Below are 15786 nucleotides of genomic sequence, written 5' to 3'. Positions count from 1 at the left end.
TAGATTTTTCCTTCTGAGGCTTTCTTTTTTTTCCCTGAACCTATACTCATGATCTTTTAATTGTTTTTCTCTTTTTCCTCAGTTTACCTCCTTGCCATGAACTTTTCTTCTATGTCATTCACTGTTCTTCTACCTTGTTAACCCTCGTCATTAGGACCTCTAGTTTGGATTGCATCTCATTTAATAGATGTTTAATTTAGGCCTGATTAGATCTAAATTCTGAAGTCACAACGTTTCTTGAATCCTTTTTGCTTTTTTCTAGAGCTACCAGTAGCTTTATAATAGTGCCTCTGAATTGGCTTTCTGACATTGAATTGTAATCCAAATTTTGTAACTCTGTGGAAGAGAGGACTGTTTTTGATTCTTTCTTTTGAGGTGAGGTTTTCCTTCTAGTCATTTTGCTCAGTGCAGAGTGGCCAAAAACAAGTTGTACTGGGAAAAGGAGAAAAGAGACAAGAGAAAAAAGAAAAGAAAAGTGGAAGAAAAAAAAGAAAAGAAAAAAAAGGGTGGGGGAAGCCAAGGAAACAAAAAACAAGTGGGAGTATTGTCTGATTCTATATACTGTAAATCCCTCCTCTTCCCCTTGAACTTTCCAGTGCTGCTTGGTCAATAACTTGCTTTTCCCCAGTCCTTCTAGCTGGTCTTCTGGGAGAGGGACCTGCTGTGCTGATTCTCAGGTGTGAGCACCTGATCTGCACAGCTCGCCCCCACCCCCACCCCTTTGGCTGCAGGAGCATCCTTTCTGTGTTGGGCCCTCCCGGCCCCTGCCTGTTCCGGAAGGAGCACTGGATCCTGGGCTGTGTCCCCAGGCACCCTGGGCTCCGGGGCCTGTGCTGCTGGAGTCCCACTGCTGGGGCCACGCAGCTCCCTCCCGGACCCGCCCCGAGCAGCTCCTGGTCCCAACCGGGCACCCACTGCAGCCATTTAGGGAGCTCAGCTGTGGGGTATGGCTTGCTTTCCCCCCGGGGCGCAGGTCCTCTGTTATTGCCCCTGGGAGCCTGAGAGCATCCCCGCCCCTCCTGGGATCCTGCTCCAACTCCCTGTGAGAGCCTTTCCATCGGGGAAGATTGGTGTAGCTCCTGCTTCTCTTGGACGGGGCTTTCCGGTCTGGGGGCACTCACCGTGGCCTTAGCCCGGCTCCTCGTGGGGCCCCTCCCCCTTGGATGCTTTTTATTGCTTTATTTTTTTTTCGTCTTCCTACCTTGATAGAAGCGTGAACTCTTCTGAGTGTAGCATTCCAGCTGTTCTCTCTTTAAATCTCAGGCCGAATTCGTAGGTTTTTCAGGATGATTTGAAATTTATCTAGGTAAGTTGGTGGGGACAGGTGACTTGGGGATCCTACTCTTCTGCCATCTTGCCGCCTCCCTCTCTACCATTTTTCTTGATCTTTGAGTTGTGCATCAAATCTGGGCTCCTTATTCCACACTTGTGTAATTTGCCTGTGAGGTTCACAACAGTTTTCCAAGATCTGTGATAATGATTTCAAATTCACCAATGTAACCATGCTTCATCATCACGGTTAGAAACTAGATGATGACTTTGGAGCAAAGCCTCATAAGAATCTGGCATTTGCCTCTCTTTCAGCATTGTTAGTGCTCTTGAGAGCATCTGCCAGGACTTTCATGTACACCATTGTGGCACCACAGAAAGATGGCAGAAAAGCTAGTTTTCATTATCATAATATTGAAAATAGCACTGAAATGAGCGCTTGGTGGATGTGTTTTGTGTACAACCATGATTATTTTCTTAGGCTAAATTCTTAGACATTGGATATATGGATGAAAGTTATGTAGGTTACTCAGATGTACTAAAAGCATTAACTAAATCCTTTTTAAAATATAAGAAGTGGATTTTCTTTTCACATTTGGTCACTTTAAAAAAAATCTAGATTTTTTAACTGTAAAAATCATTTGATTAACTACTGTGGATGAGAAGACCAGTAAAGAAATCTATAGGCAATGATAATGGATATTAGTGGGTAAATTCTTATTACAGATGAGAGACACATAAATGCAACCCAAATAGACAAAAACTTATTGCTATTATTTTGATGTCTGCCTAGTCTATACAATGAAGAAGATTTTTTAGTGCCTGTAGTGAAATGCAGCACACATTTGCATGAGAAACCAAGCATTAAAATGCAGCATAGTTTACAAAAGAATAAAAATGTATCTGTTTTTAATCATCCACTTATTATAATTTATATTCTACTTAATTAAAAATAAGTCTGATGAGTTCTGGTGTTGGAAGAGTGGATTGTATCAACTAAATCTCCCATAGATAACAATTATAGACTCTGCCAAAATATAAAAACAACTGCTATTTGAAGGAACTGGAGAGAAAACAAAATCTATAAAAATCATAGAGTTCTTTTACCTTTGAAAGGAAATCATACTGCTTGAGGGACACCTTCATAAATCACTTCCCTTAAGACCAATCCATAGCCAGAGCATCATTAGGATAAAAAGGAGCTTATAAGGAGATTTGCAAGCTCCCCCCATCTATGGCTCCCCTCTTTCCAGGATTTTCTGCTTCAAATTAAATTACTATAACACCCACAAAATCCACCCTCTAATGCAAAAGACAACAATGTTTTTGTACAAATGGCCAGATAGTAAATATGTAAGGCTTTGTAGGCCATATACAATCTCTGATGCATATTCTTCTTTGTTTTCCTTTTTGTTTTTGTTTTTTTAACAAACTTTTATAAATATGAAAACCATTTTTATTTCCCATTCTTAGCTTGAGGGCCCTTAAAAAAGACCAGATTCAGATGAAGAACAAGAGTTTGCCTATGTTTGATCTAACACTTCAAGCACATAAGACTGTATCATATAACACACATGTATTTGGATTCCCAGAAGAAGAAAGGAGAAAAAATGAAGCAAAAAACACTTGAAGATATAAGCCTGAAGATTTTCCAAATTTGGTGAAAATCATAAATGTACATTGATCTAAGAAGCTCACTGACCCTAAGAAGTATAAATACACTAAACAAAAACTGAGGCACCTCATAATCAAATTTCCCAAAACAAAGATATGTACAACATCTTGAAAATAACCTTTTATATAATATTAACTCTAAGTGAACTGAAATGTTAAGGATGCATATCATAATCCATACAGCAAACACTAAAAACTAATATAAAAGGCAAAGTTAAAAAGCCATAAGAGAAATTTAAATGGAAAACTTAAAAAAAAATTACCTGATAATGGATACCCAGGACTCCAAGATAGCTTAATCCATATAATTGAAGGAGAAGAACTGCAAAGCTGGTTATTGATGTAGGATTTCACCCCTAAAGTCATTACTGGAGTGTTTCAAAGAGATTACTACAAGTATTACAACAAGTATGCCATTGTAAAGAAAGGGGGATCACTGGGTTTTCTACGGTATTAGCAGTTTATGTGCTTTTCAACTGCTGTCATTGTTACGAGGAACTCAAACATGAGCTGCTACACAAGTACCACTGAAGAGGGCCCAGTGTGGAGACACATTCTGGATTCCTGACCATGACCTTTGCCTGACACCCTTGAATCCTTTCATATCCTAATTGAGAACTACATTCAATAAAAGATTATTGGCACTTGAATAAAAATAATTAATTAACCTAAGAGAAGATAAGAAAGGAGGAACAGAACAACGAAAATCAAATGAGGCCAATAGAAAAAAATTGAAAAACAAAATAATAGATTTAAACCCATACATATCAATAAATTATTTTACATGTAAGTAGACTAATCTCTCCAACTAAAAGACAAAGATTTACAAACTGCTGCCTTCATTGTATGCTACAATAGGCATTGTGTCTCAATATAATGACACAGGTTGAAAATAAGGGTACAAAAAGTTATATAGTACAAAAATAAGTGTAAGAAGGTTTGTGTGTCTATGAAATTTAAGACTAAAGAGACTTCAAGACAAGGGTTATTACCTGAGATAAATAGGGAAATTTCAGACTATTTTTATAGGTTAATACAGGAAGAAAACATGACAATCAAATCTGTAGCTAATAATATTGCTCTATTGGAACCTGACAAAACTAGATTTTAGGTAAAGGAAGATGGAGGAGTAAAAGAATCCTGAGTTCACCTAGTCCCATGGACATACCAAGATAACAACCATATCAGTGCCACCAACTCTGAAAATGACCTGAGGACTGGCAGAACAGACTTTCCACAGTTAATTGTAGAGAGGAGGCCACATTAAAAAGTGTAGGTAGGACAGAGATGGGATCAGGAACCAAACTCCCAGTGAGACTAACCACAAAGGAACATTACAAGCACAGAGAAACAAGAGGATCAGACCACATACCATGAACCCAAATTATGGAGGACTTGCACTAGGAAAAAGAGCCCATACATATAGAGCTGAAGGGTAATAGGAAACTGAGTTCCTACTCTTAAAGAGCCAGCATAACAAATAACCCAGTGGTGGCACAGCATAGAAGTAGCAGTTTTTAAAGAGCCTGGGGTATACATGAAGCAGATTTATTTATTAATCTTAGAATATGTGTTGGAGGAACAGGGATATTTAGGAGATTTCTCCAAAAACAAAAGAGCTAATGGATGCCATTTCTCCCCACCCACAGCCTAATTAGCAGGACACTTGCAAAAACCATTGCAAATGCTTTCTGCCTATCTTTTTGGGACCACACAGACTACCCACACCTTTTTCTGTAGATCTATCCTATCCAACCCATTTCACTCTGCAGGCTTCCCTCCAAAGTGGCTCCTGACTCTACACATCCTGCAAGAAGCCTTGGCAGGAATTGACACCACTCCAAAGTGAATCCTACCCTGGGTAAAGGGGAAGATAACCATACATAATAGTGCACCCAAAGTCCCAGAAGCCAAACCTTATGCCTAGTAGCACAGAGAGAGCCCCTACCAATCACTGCAACTGCAGCCCTGGCAGAGGAACTAGGGGCAGGCACCTGGTCTGACTGCCAGTGTCATGCACCAATGAAATCCTCTCAGGGACAAAACAGGGAGAGTACCCTGCAGGTCTGTGGGACTACATCCCTGACATATGGGCTGAGGACAGGCATCTGGTCTGACCACTGACACTGGCCAAATATAAGCCCATGGCAACCCCAAACTGCTCCCTTAACAGCACAGGGAACAAAGCCTGCACAATATACTGACAGCCAGTCGGAGAAGGACAAACATTATATGTTCTCATTCATTTGGGGAATATAAATAATAGTGAAAGGGAAAATAAGGGAAGGGAGAAGAAATGTGTGGGAAATATCAGAAAGGGAGACAGAACGTAAAGACTGCTAACTCTGGGAAACGAACTAGGGGTGGTAGAAGGGGAGGAGGGCGGGGGGTGGGAGTGAATGGGTGACGGGCACTGGGTGTTATTCTGTATGTTAGTAAATTGAACACCAATAAAAAAAAAATTAAATATTTAAAAATAAAAAATAAAAAAAAAAAAACAATATACTGACAGCAGGTGAAGTGGGCTATTATTGCAGGCAACTGGACTGAAGGCAAACATGACTGAGCTATAATAGTAGGGTTGCACAAAACCCACATAGGAGATCTCTGGTTCTGGTAAACAGGAGATATTGTGTTACACAGCACCACAACTCCTCTTCTTCTAAGACCACTACTTTCAAGATAAAAAAACATAGCTGACTTTCCTAATACATAGAAACAGAGACAAAATGAGAAGACAAAGGAGTATGTCCCAAATGAAACAACAGGACAAAACCACAGCAAAATAATCAAATAAAACAGAGATAAGCAATATGCCTGATAAAGAATTCAAAGTAATGATCATACAGATACTGGATTTGAGAAAAGAGTCGAGGATCTCAGTGAATCCTTCAACAAAGAGATTAAAATATAAAAAAGAACCACAGATGAAAAGCCCAATAACTGAAATTTAAAAATATACTAGAAAGAATCAATAACAGATTAGAGTAGGCAAAATAGATTAGCAACCTAAAAGACAGGGTAATGGAAAGCATACAAGCTGAAAAGATAAAGAAAGAAGAAAAAACGAAAGAAAGAAAAGGAAAGAAAGAAAAAAAGAAAGAAAGAAAGAAGAGAAAGAAAGAAAGAAAGAAAGAAAGAAAGAAAAAGAAAGAAAGAAAGAAAGAAAGAAAGAAAGAAAGAAAGAAAGAAGAAAGAAAGGTTACGAGGACTCAGCAACATCATCGAGTATAATAATATTCACATTATAAGGATCCAAGAAGGAAGAACAAGAGAAAGGGAGGAAAATTTATTTGAAGAAATAATAACTGAAAACTTCCCTAATCTAAGGAAAGAGACAGACATCAGATCCAGAAAACAGAGAAAGCCCCCAGCAAAATTAATCCAAGGAGGTTCGTACCAAGACACATAATACTTAAAATGGCAAAAAATAATGATAAGAGAGAATTTTAAAAGTAATAAGAGAAAAGAAAGTAGATACATAAAGAGAAACCCCATAAAGCTATCAACTGATTTATCAGCAGAAACTTTGCAGGCCAGAAGGGACCATCATGATATATTCATAGTGCTGAACAGAAAAAATCTGCAACCAAAAATACTGTATCCAGCAAGGCTACCATTCAGAAAAAAAGACGGATAAAGAGTTTCCCAAACAAATGTTAGAGGAAGTCATTACCACCAAACCAGCCTTACAAGGGACATTAAAGGGAATTCTTTGAGTGGAAAGAAAAGGCAAAAACCAGGAATAAAAAAAAAATTATGAAAGGTAAAATATCACAAGTAAATGTAAGCATATAATAAAAGTAATAGATCAATCACTTATAAAAACAGTATGGAAGTTAAAGCACAAAAGCAATAAAATCAAGTATATCTGTAAAATCAATCAAAGCATTCATAAAATAAAAAAAAAGCATTCATAAAATAAAGGGATATAATGTATGGCAGCATATATATAAAATATGGGGTGTAAAATTTAATGGTTTTAGAATGGGTTCAAACTTAAGGGACATTCAATTTAATATAACTGCTATATGCATAGGACGTTATGTACGAACCTCATTTTAACCAAAAATCAAAAATCTATAATAGATACAAAAAATTAACAGAACTAAATACAAGCATAACAGGAGAGAAAGCCACCAAACCACAAGGGAAGATGGCAAGAAAAGAAAGGAAAAGAGAAGGACTACAAAAGAAACCATAAAACAAGTAACAAAATAACTATGAGTGCATACCTATCAACAATGACTTTAAATGTAGACACACTAAAGGCAACAATCAAAAGACATAGGGTTAGTGAATCAATAAAAAAGAAGAACCATCTACATGTTGCCTCTAAGAGACTCACTTCAGAACTAAAGACACATGCATATTCAAAGTGGGGGATGGGAAAACATTTACTATACAAATGGAAATTTAAAAAAAAGCTGGGATAGCAATATTTATATCAGATAAAATAGACTCTAAAACAGACTATAACCCAGATGTCTAATTACATATGAATGGATAAAGAAGATGTACTATCTATGCACACACACACACACACACACACACATCATGGAATATTACTCAGCCTTCAAAAAGGATAAAATCTTACCATTTGCAATGATGTGGATGGAACTGGAGGGCATTATGTGAAGCAAAATAAGTCAATCAGAGGAAGACAATTATCACATGGTTTCACTCATATGTGGAATTTAAGAAACAAAACAGAGAATCAGAAGGGAAGAGAGGGGAAGATAAAATAAGATGAAATCAGAGAGGGAGACAAACCATAAGAGACTCTTAACTATTGGAAACAAACTGAGAGTCGCTGGAGAGGAGGTGGGTCAGGGGATGGGATAACTCAGTAACAGGCATTAAGGAGGTCAGTGATGTAATGAGAACTTGGTATTATATGCAATTGATAACTGAAATCTACATCTGAAACTAATGATGTACTATATGTTAATTAATTGGATTTAAATAAAATACGATTGAAAAATAAAATAGACCATAACAAGAGACAAAGAAGGCCTCTACATAATGATAAATGGAACAGTCCATTAAGAGGATATAATAATTGCAGATATTTATACACCTATATTAGGCGGGGTCCTAAATATATAAAATAACTATTAACAGAAAAAAAGGAGAAATTTATAGTAATACAATAATAGTAGGAGACTTTCACACCCCCTTACACCAATGGATAGATCTTCCAGACAGAAAATCAATCAACAAGGTAACTTCACCTCTGAATGACACATTAGACCATATGGATTTAACAGAAATATTCAGGACATTACACCCCAAAACAGGGGAATACATATTCTTTTCAAGTGGACATGGAATATTCTCCAGAATAGGTCACATTAGATCACAAAACAAGTCTCAATGAATAAAAATATTGAAATCATATCATGTGTCTTTTCTGGTCACAAGACCATGAAACAAAATCAATCACAAGAAAATATCTGGAAAGAAAACAGGTACACAGAAGTTAAATATCATGATACTAAACAATCAATAGGTCAATGAAGAAATCCAAGAAAAAATTTAAAAATACATGTAAACAAATGAAAATGAAAACACAACAGTCCAAAATCTTGGGATGCAGCTAAAGCTGTTTTAAGAGGGAAAACGGGTAGCAATACAGGCCTACCTCAAAAAGCAAGAAAAATCACAAATAACAATCAAAACTTACACCTAAAGGAGCAAGAAAAAGAACAATAAACAAAGCCCCAAACCAGTAGGATAAAGGAAATAATAAAGAATAGAGCAGAAATAAATGAGATATTAAAAAGCCTCAATAGAATAGATCAATGAAACCAGGAACTCATTCTTTGAAAAGATAAAAAAAAAATTGATAAAACTTTAGCCAAATTCATCAAGAAAAAAATAAAAGATGATTTAAAATCAGAAATGAAAAAAAAATTAAATAAATAAATAAATAAATAAATAAAATCAGAAATGATGGAGAAAACTGACACCACAGAAATACAAAGGATTAAAGGAGAATATTCTAAAAAATTATATGCAAACCAATGGGGCAATCTAGAAGAAATGGACAGATTCCTAGAAACACCTTCCAAAACTGAATCAAGAACCAATAGAAAATTGAAACAGACCAATTACTAGCAAAGAAATTATATCAGTGATCAAAAATCTCCCAGTAAACAAAAGTCCAGGAAAGAAATTATGTCAGTGACCAAAAATCTCCCAATAAACAAAAGTCCAGGATCAGATGACTTCAGAAGTGAATTCTACCAAACATTTAAAGAATTTATATTTATTCTTCTCAAACTATTCCAAAAAATAGAAGGAAAACTTCCAAATTCAATCTATGAAATCAACATTACCCTAATATTAAAATTATATGAAAAAACCTCAAAAAACCCTACCAGTTGACATCTCTGATGAACATAGATGCAAAAATCCTCAACAAAATATTAACTAACAAATAAAGATTTGGTCTCTTACATTGACCACCCAAGAGTCATGCTTATAAAAAGCAACAACCTCTCCTCTTCCTCCCCATCATCTACTCAGCAGCTGCAAAGCAGCAACTGAATGCATCTCCATTCATGTTGGATAGGCTGGTGTCCAGATTGGCAATGCCTTCTGGAAGCTCTGTTGCCTGGAACATGGCATCCAGCCCAATGGCCATATGTCAAGTGACAAGACCATTGGGGGAGGAGATGACTTTTTTAACAACTTCTTCAGTGAGACAAGTGCTGGCAAGCATGTGCCCAAGGCAGATTTTGTAGACCTGGAACACACAGTCATTGATGACGTTCACACTAGCACCTGCCTCTAGGTTTTCCACCCTGAGCACCTCATCACAGGCAAGGAAGATGCTGCCAATAATTATGCCCGATGGCACTAACTACACTATTGGCAAGGAGATCATTGACCTTGTCTTAGACCAAATTCAGTAACTGTACAACTAGTGCACAAGTCTTCAGGGCTTCTTGATTTTCCACAGCTTTAGAGGGGGAGCTGCCTCTGGGTTCACTTCCCTGCTGATGGAACATCTCCCTGTCAATTATAGCAAGAAGTCCAAGCTGGAATTCTCCATTTACCCAGCCTCTCAGGTTTCCACAACTGTAGTTAAGCCCTACAACTCCATCCTCACTACTCACACCATCCTGTAGCACTCTGATTGTGCCTTCATGGTAGAAAACATAGCTATTTTTGACATCTATCATAGTAACTTTGATATTGAATGCCTAACCTACATGAACCTGAATAGACTGAAAGGTCAAATTGTATCCTCTATCACTGCTTCCCTCAGATTTGATGGAGCTCTGAATGTTGATCTGACAGAATTCCAGACCAACCTGGTACCCTACCCCACAATCACTTCCCTCTGGCCACAAAAGCCTGTCATCTCTGTTGAGAAAGCCTACATGAACAGCTTTCTGTAGCAAAGATCACCAAGGCATGCTTTGAGTCAACAAACCAGAGGGTAAAATGTGATCCTCACCATGATAAATGCATGGCTTGCTGCCTGTTGTACCATGATGATGTGGTTCCCAAAGATGTCAATGCTGTCATTGCTATGATCAAGAACAAGGGTACCATTCAGTTTGTGGACTGGTGCCCCACTGACTTAAAGGTTGACATTAATTACCAGCCTCCCATGGTGGTAGAGACTTGGCCAAAGTACAGTGAGCTGTGTGCATGCTGAGCAATACCACAGCCATTGCTGAGGCCTGGGCTCACCTGGATCACAAGTTTGACCTGGTGTATACCAAGTGTGCCTTTGGTCACTGGTATGTGGGTGAAAGCATGGAGAAAGAAGAGTTTTCTGAGGCCTGTGAGGGCATGGCTATCCTTGACAAGGATTATGAGGAGGTTGGTGTGGATTCTGTTGAAGGAGAGGGTGAAGAAGGAAAGGAATACTAAAGTTAAAAATGTCACAAAGGTGCTGCCTTTATAGGGAAGCTTATTCTATTTTGAACACTGAAAAGCTGTTCTCTGATCAGTTAATTTGTATGTAGCAGTGTACACTTTCATACAATTATTGACCTATGCTTTAAAACATAATGCTTTGTTACAGACCCAAGCTGTCCATTTCTCTGGTGGGTTTGAATAAAGTATTCTCTGTCTTAATATATATACACGTATTAGCAAATCAAGTCCAACAATACATTTTAAAAAAATCATTCACCATGATCAAGTGGGATGTATTCCTGGGATACCAGTGTGGTTCAATATTCACAAATCAATGTGATGCATCATACTAAACAGAAAAAGAATGAAAATCACACAATCATCTAAATAGAAGCAGAGAAAGTATTTGACAAAGTACAACATCTATTGATGATAAAAGCCCTCAAAAAATTAGGTTAAGAGAGAACATAATTCAACATAATAAAGGCCATATGTGAAAAATCCACAATGAACATCATTCTCAATGGTGAAAGAGATTTAGAGATTTTCCTCTGAGATCAGGAGTAAGACAAAGATACCAACTCTTACCATTTTTATTTAAAACAGTACTGGAATTCCTAGACACAGCAATCAGACAAGAAAAAAGAAATAAAAGGCATATACATTGGTAAGGAAAAGTGAAAATTTCACTATTAGCATATGACATTATACTATATATAGAATACCCTAGGACTCCACAAAAAAACTACCAGAACTGATAAATGAACTGAGCAAAGTCACAAAATACAAAATTAATATATAGAAATCTGTTGCATTTCTATACACTAATAATAAAATACCAGAAAGAGAAATTGAGACAACAGTTCCATTGACAACTGCACCAAAAAGAACAAAAATATCTAGAAATAAACTTAACCAAGTTAAGTACTCTGAAAACTATAACACATTGATGAACGAAATTGAAGATGACACATACAAATGGAAAGATATTCCATGCTTGTGGATTGGAAGAACCAATATTATTAAAATATCCATGCTGCCAAAACAATCAACATATTAAAGCAATGTTATCAAAATACCAAAAACATTTTTCACAGAACTAGAAAAAAAAATCCTAAAATTTTTTTTTTTTTAAAGATTTTATTTATTTATTCATGATAGTCACAGAGAGAGAGAGAGGCAGAGACACAGGCAGAGGGAGAAGCAGGCTCCATGCACCGGGAGCCCGATGTGGGATTCGATCCCGGGTCTCCAGGATCGCGCCCTGGGCCAAAGGCAGGCGCCAAACCGCTGCACCACCCAGGGATCCCAAAAATCCTAAAATTTGTACAAAACCACAAAAGACCCCAAATAGCCAAAGCAATCTTGAAAAAGAACAAAGCTGGAGGTATCACAATCTCAGATTTCAAGATATACTACAAAGCTGTAGTAATCAAAATAGTGTAGTACTGGCACAAAAATAGACACATATATCAATGAAACAGATTACAGAGCCCAGAAATAAGTCCATGATTATATGACCAATTAATCTATAACAGAGGCAAGAGTATATAATGGAGAAAATACAGTCTCTTCAACAGATGGTGCTGGAAACCAGGCAGCTACATGCAAAAGAATGAAACTGTACCACTTTCTTGCATCATACACAAAAATAAATCAAAATAGATTAAAGACTTGTGAGACATGAAATTGTAAAAATCCTAGATGAAAACTTAGGTAGTAATTTCTTTGAAATTATCCATAGCAATATTTTTCTGGATATGTTTCCTGAAGCAAGGGAAACAAAAGCAAAATGCAATTACTGAAATTACACCAAAGCAAAAAGCTTTTTTGTACATTGAAGGAATCTATCAACAACAACAAAAAGGCAATCTACTGAATGGGAGCAGATATTTACAAATGTTAAATTCAATACAGGGTTGATAACCAAAATTTATAAAGAACTTATACAACTCAAAAACCAAACAATCCAATTAAAAAACGGGCAGAGTCCTTGAATAGACATTTTTTCCAAATAATATTTGCAGATGGCCAAAAGACGCACAAAAGCATGTTCAATATTACTAATCATCAGGGAAATGTTTTAAATTACCCATAATCACACCTTGGATAAACCTCATTGGCTATGATACTGCCACTGCACAAAGCTCATCAGGGAAATATAAATTAAAACCACAATGAGATGTCACTTCACACTTGTCAGAATGGCTAGAAATAACAAAAAGACAAGAAGTAAGTGTTAGTGATGATGTGGAGAAAAGGAGTCATATTGCACTGTTCATGGAAATGCAAATTGGTGTAGTCACTGTGGAAAACAGTATGAAGATTTTTTAAAAGCTTAAAAATAGAATTATCATATGATCCAGTAATTTCACTACTGGGTATTTACCCAAAGGGAAAAAAACAGCTAATTTGAAAAGATATATGCACTCTTATGTTTGTCGCAGCATCATTTACAATAGTCAAGATAAGGAAGCAGCCCAAGTGTCCATCTATAGATGAATGGATAAAGAAGAAGTGATATAGGTTAAGTATGTGATAGGGATTAAGGAATGCATTCGTGATGAGCACCAAGTGTTTTATGGAAGTGTTGAATTTCTATATCATACACCTGAAACTAATATTACAATGTATGTGAACTAACTGGAATTTGAATAAAATTTTTTTAAAGAGTGGTATGTATATGCAATGGAATATTAGCCATAAAAAAGAATGAGATCTTGCCATTTACAATAACATGGATTGGTCTAGAGGGTAAGTGAAATAGTCAGGGAAAGAAATACCATATGATTTCAAACATATGTGGAATTAAAAAAATAAAACAAATGAACAAAGAAAAAAAGAGAAAAATAAACTCTTAAATACAGAGAACACACTGGTGTTTGCCAGAGTGGTGGGGGTTTGAAATAAAGGGGATCAAGAGTACATTTATCTTAATGAGCACTGTGTTAAGTATGGAATTTTGGATTATTACATTTTATACCTGAAACTTATAAACACTGCATGTAAATTATATTTCAATTGAAAAATAATTTACAACCCTAAAGAGAGAAATAGACAAATTCACAATCATATTTGAAGATTTTAATAACTCCTCTTAGTAACTGGTAGAAACACTAGAGAAAAAAAATCTTGGGGCTGTGGAAGGTTTCAACTTCATCAACCAATTCAATTTAACTGATATTTTTAGAACACACATTTTCATATGTACATAGAATATGTTCACCAAGACAGAGTATGTACTGGATCATAAAATAAGTTTAAAAATTTCAAAAATCTAAACCTTATGTAATATATTTTAATCATAAGGGGATTAAATTAGAAATCAATAGCAATAAGATACATAAGAAAAAATGCCCAAATATTTGGAAATTTAAAGACATGTTTGAGTCTAGGGCATTTACTTATTTTTTCAAAAAAGAAATAATAAGAAAAACTAGAAAATATTTCAAAGTGGGTTACAATGAAAATACAACATATAAATATTTATGGGATGAAGCTAAAGCAGTACCTAAAAGAAGCTTTATAGTTTTAAAGATTTATATTATTAGAAAGGAAGAGGAATTTAAAGTCAATAATTAATCTTAAGAAGCTAGAAAAAGGACTAAATTAATCCAAAATGAATGGAAGAAAGAAAATAATAAGACTAAGAGAGAAATTAGTAAATTAGAAAATAAATAATTTGAGTCCAAATATATAAAAGATTAATACAATTGATAAAGCCCAATTAAAATTGCTCAACATAAAAAAAAACAAAATATCAATATCAAGAATATAAGAGGGGATATTGCTCAGATCCCACTGACATTAAAAGGATAATAAAGACATATTATTAACAACTTCGATGCACTAGGTAAGTTTGTTGAAGAACACAACTTGATAAAACTGATTTAAGAAAAATAGACAATCTCAACAGACGTAATGCCCCAGTGGGCATTAGAGGAAAACATTTTTAGGCAGCTATATTAATCCCTGCTGCCTATAGCAATGGATAAAGCTAGGGGAAACAATAGAATTTTTAGAAAGCTTGGGAAGAAAGAGAAGTGAGATGATTTGGGGAAAAGGGGAATTTGAAAAGCTCTGACAGATTCTTGGGAATCTGGAAAGACCTGCACATGCCAAGGGCTATGCATAGGTTTACAAAAGATCTGAGAAAGCTCTCAGTTTCTTACCTCTGGCTCACTTTCAGGCTCTTCACAAACAGGAAGTAAAGGATAAGGCAGAGTTACAAATCACCTAGCTGAGTACTGAGGGCATATCCTAACACACACACACATACACACACACAATGCCCATTTGCAAAGACTAGAGGATTTTTTTTATTTCTAGGTTTTAAAGAAATCTCCATATAATCACTGGCTGACCACTAAGCTGAAGGAATAGTCTTTAGTGGCCATATATAACAAAGAACACCTAGTTTACAAAATTAGTTTAAAAATGCCTCAAACAACTTTAATTACAACAAGTAGTAACAACAATCCCTGGGGAGGGAGGAATTTAATTTCCACAGTTATCACATTATAATTTTCAAAATATCCAGTTTTCAACAACAGCAAAAAATTATGAGACATGCAGAGAAACAAGAAAGTATAGCCATCACATAGGGAAAAAAAAGCAATTAATAGAAACTGTCCTTGAGGAATCCTAGATGTTATACTTACTAGACAAGGTAAGGTGTTATACTTACTAAACATACTTTAACTACTTAAAGTATGTTTATACAGCTAAAGGAAACCATGTACAAAAATCTAAATGAAATCTTGAGAACAACATCCAATGTAATAGAGAATATCAGTCAAGAGATGGAAATTATAAAGGTAAACAAATAGAAATTTTGGAGTGAAAAAGCACAATAACTAAAATGAAAAATTCACTAGAGGTACTCACTAGCAGATGTGACATGACACATGAAATTGATTGAGATCAACCAGTCTGAGGAACCAAAAGAAAAAACATGAAGTAAAA

General features: G+C 35.9%; 2 pseudogenes; one reads left to right on the top strand and one right to left on the bottom strand.

Annotated features, from left to right (window-relative positions):
• Positions 1-9499: 9499 nt before the first annotated feature.
• LOC100686201 lies at positions 9500-10833 on the top strand (annotated as a pseudogene).
• A 1983-nt stretch (positions 10834-12816) lies between these two features.
• On the bottom strand, positions 12817-12970 carry LOC119868698 (annotated as a pseudogene).
• Between the last annotated feature and the right edge of the window lie 2816 nt (positions 12971-15786).

This window comes from Canis lupus, chromosome X, assembly GCF_011100685.1.
Source record: "Canis lupus familiaris isolate Mischka breed German Shepherd chromosome X, alternate assembly UU_Cfam_GSD_1.0, whole genome shotgun sequence".
Lineage (NCBI taxonomy): Eukaryota > Metazoa > Chordata > Mammalia > Carnivora > Canidae > Canis > Canis lupus.
The sequence above is the reverse complement of the archived record's forward strand: the minus strand, read 5'-3'. Positions and strand labels throughout refer to the sequence as shown.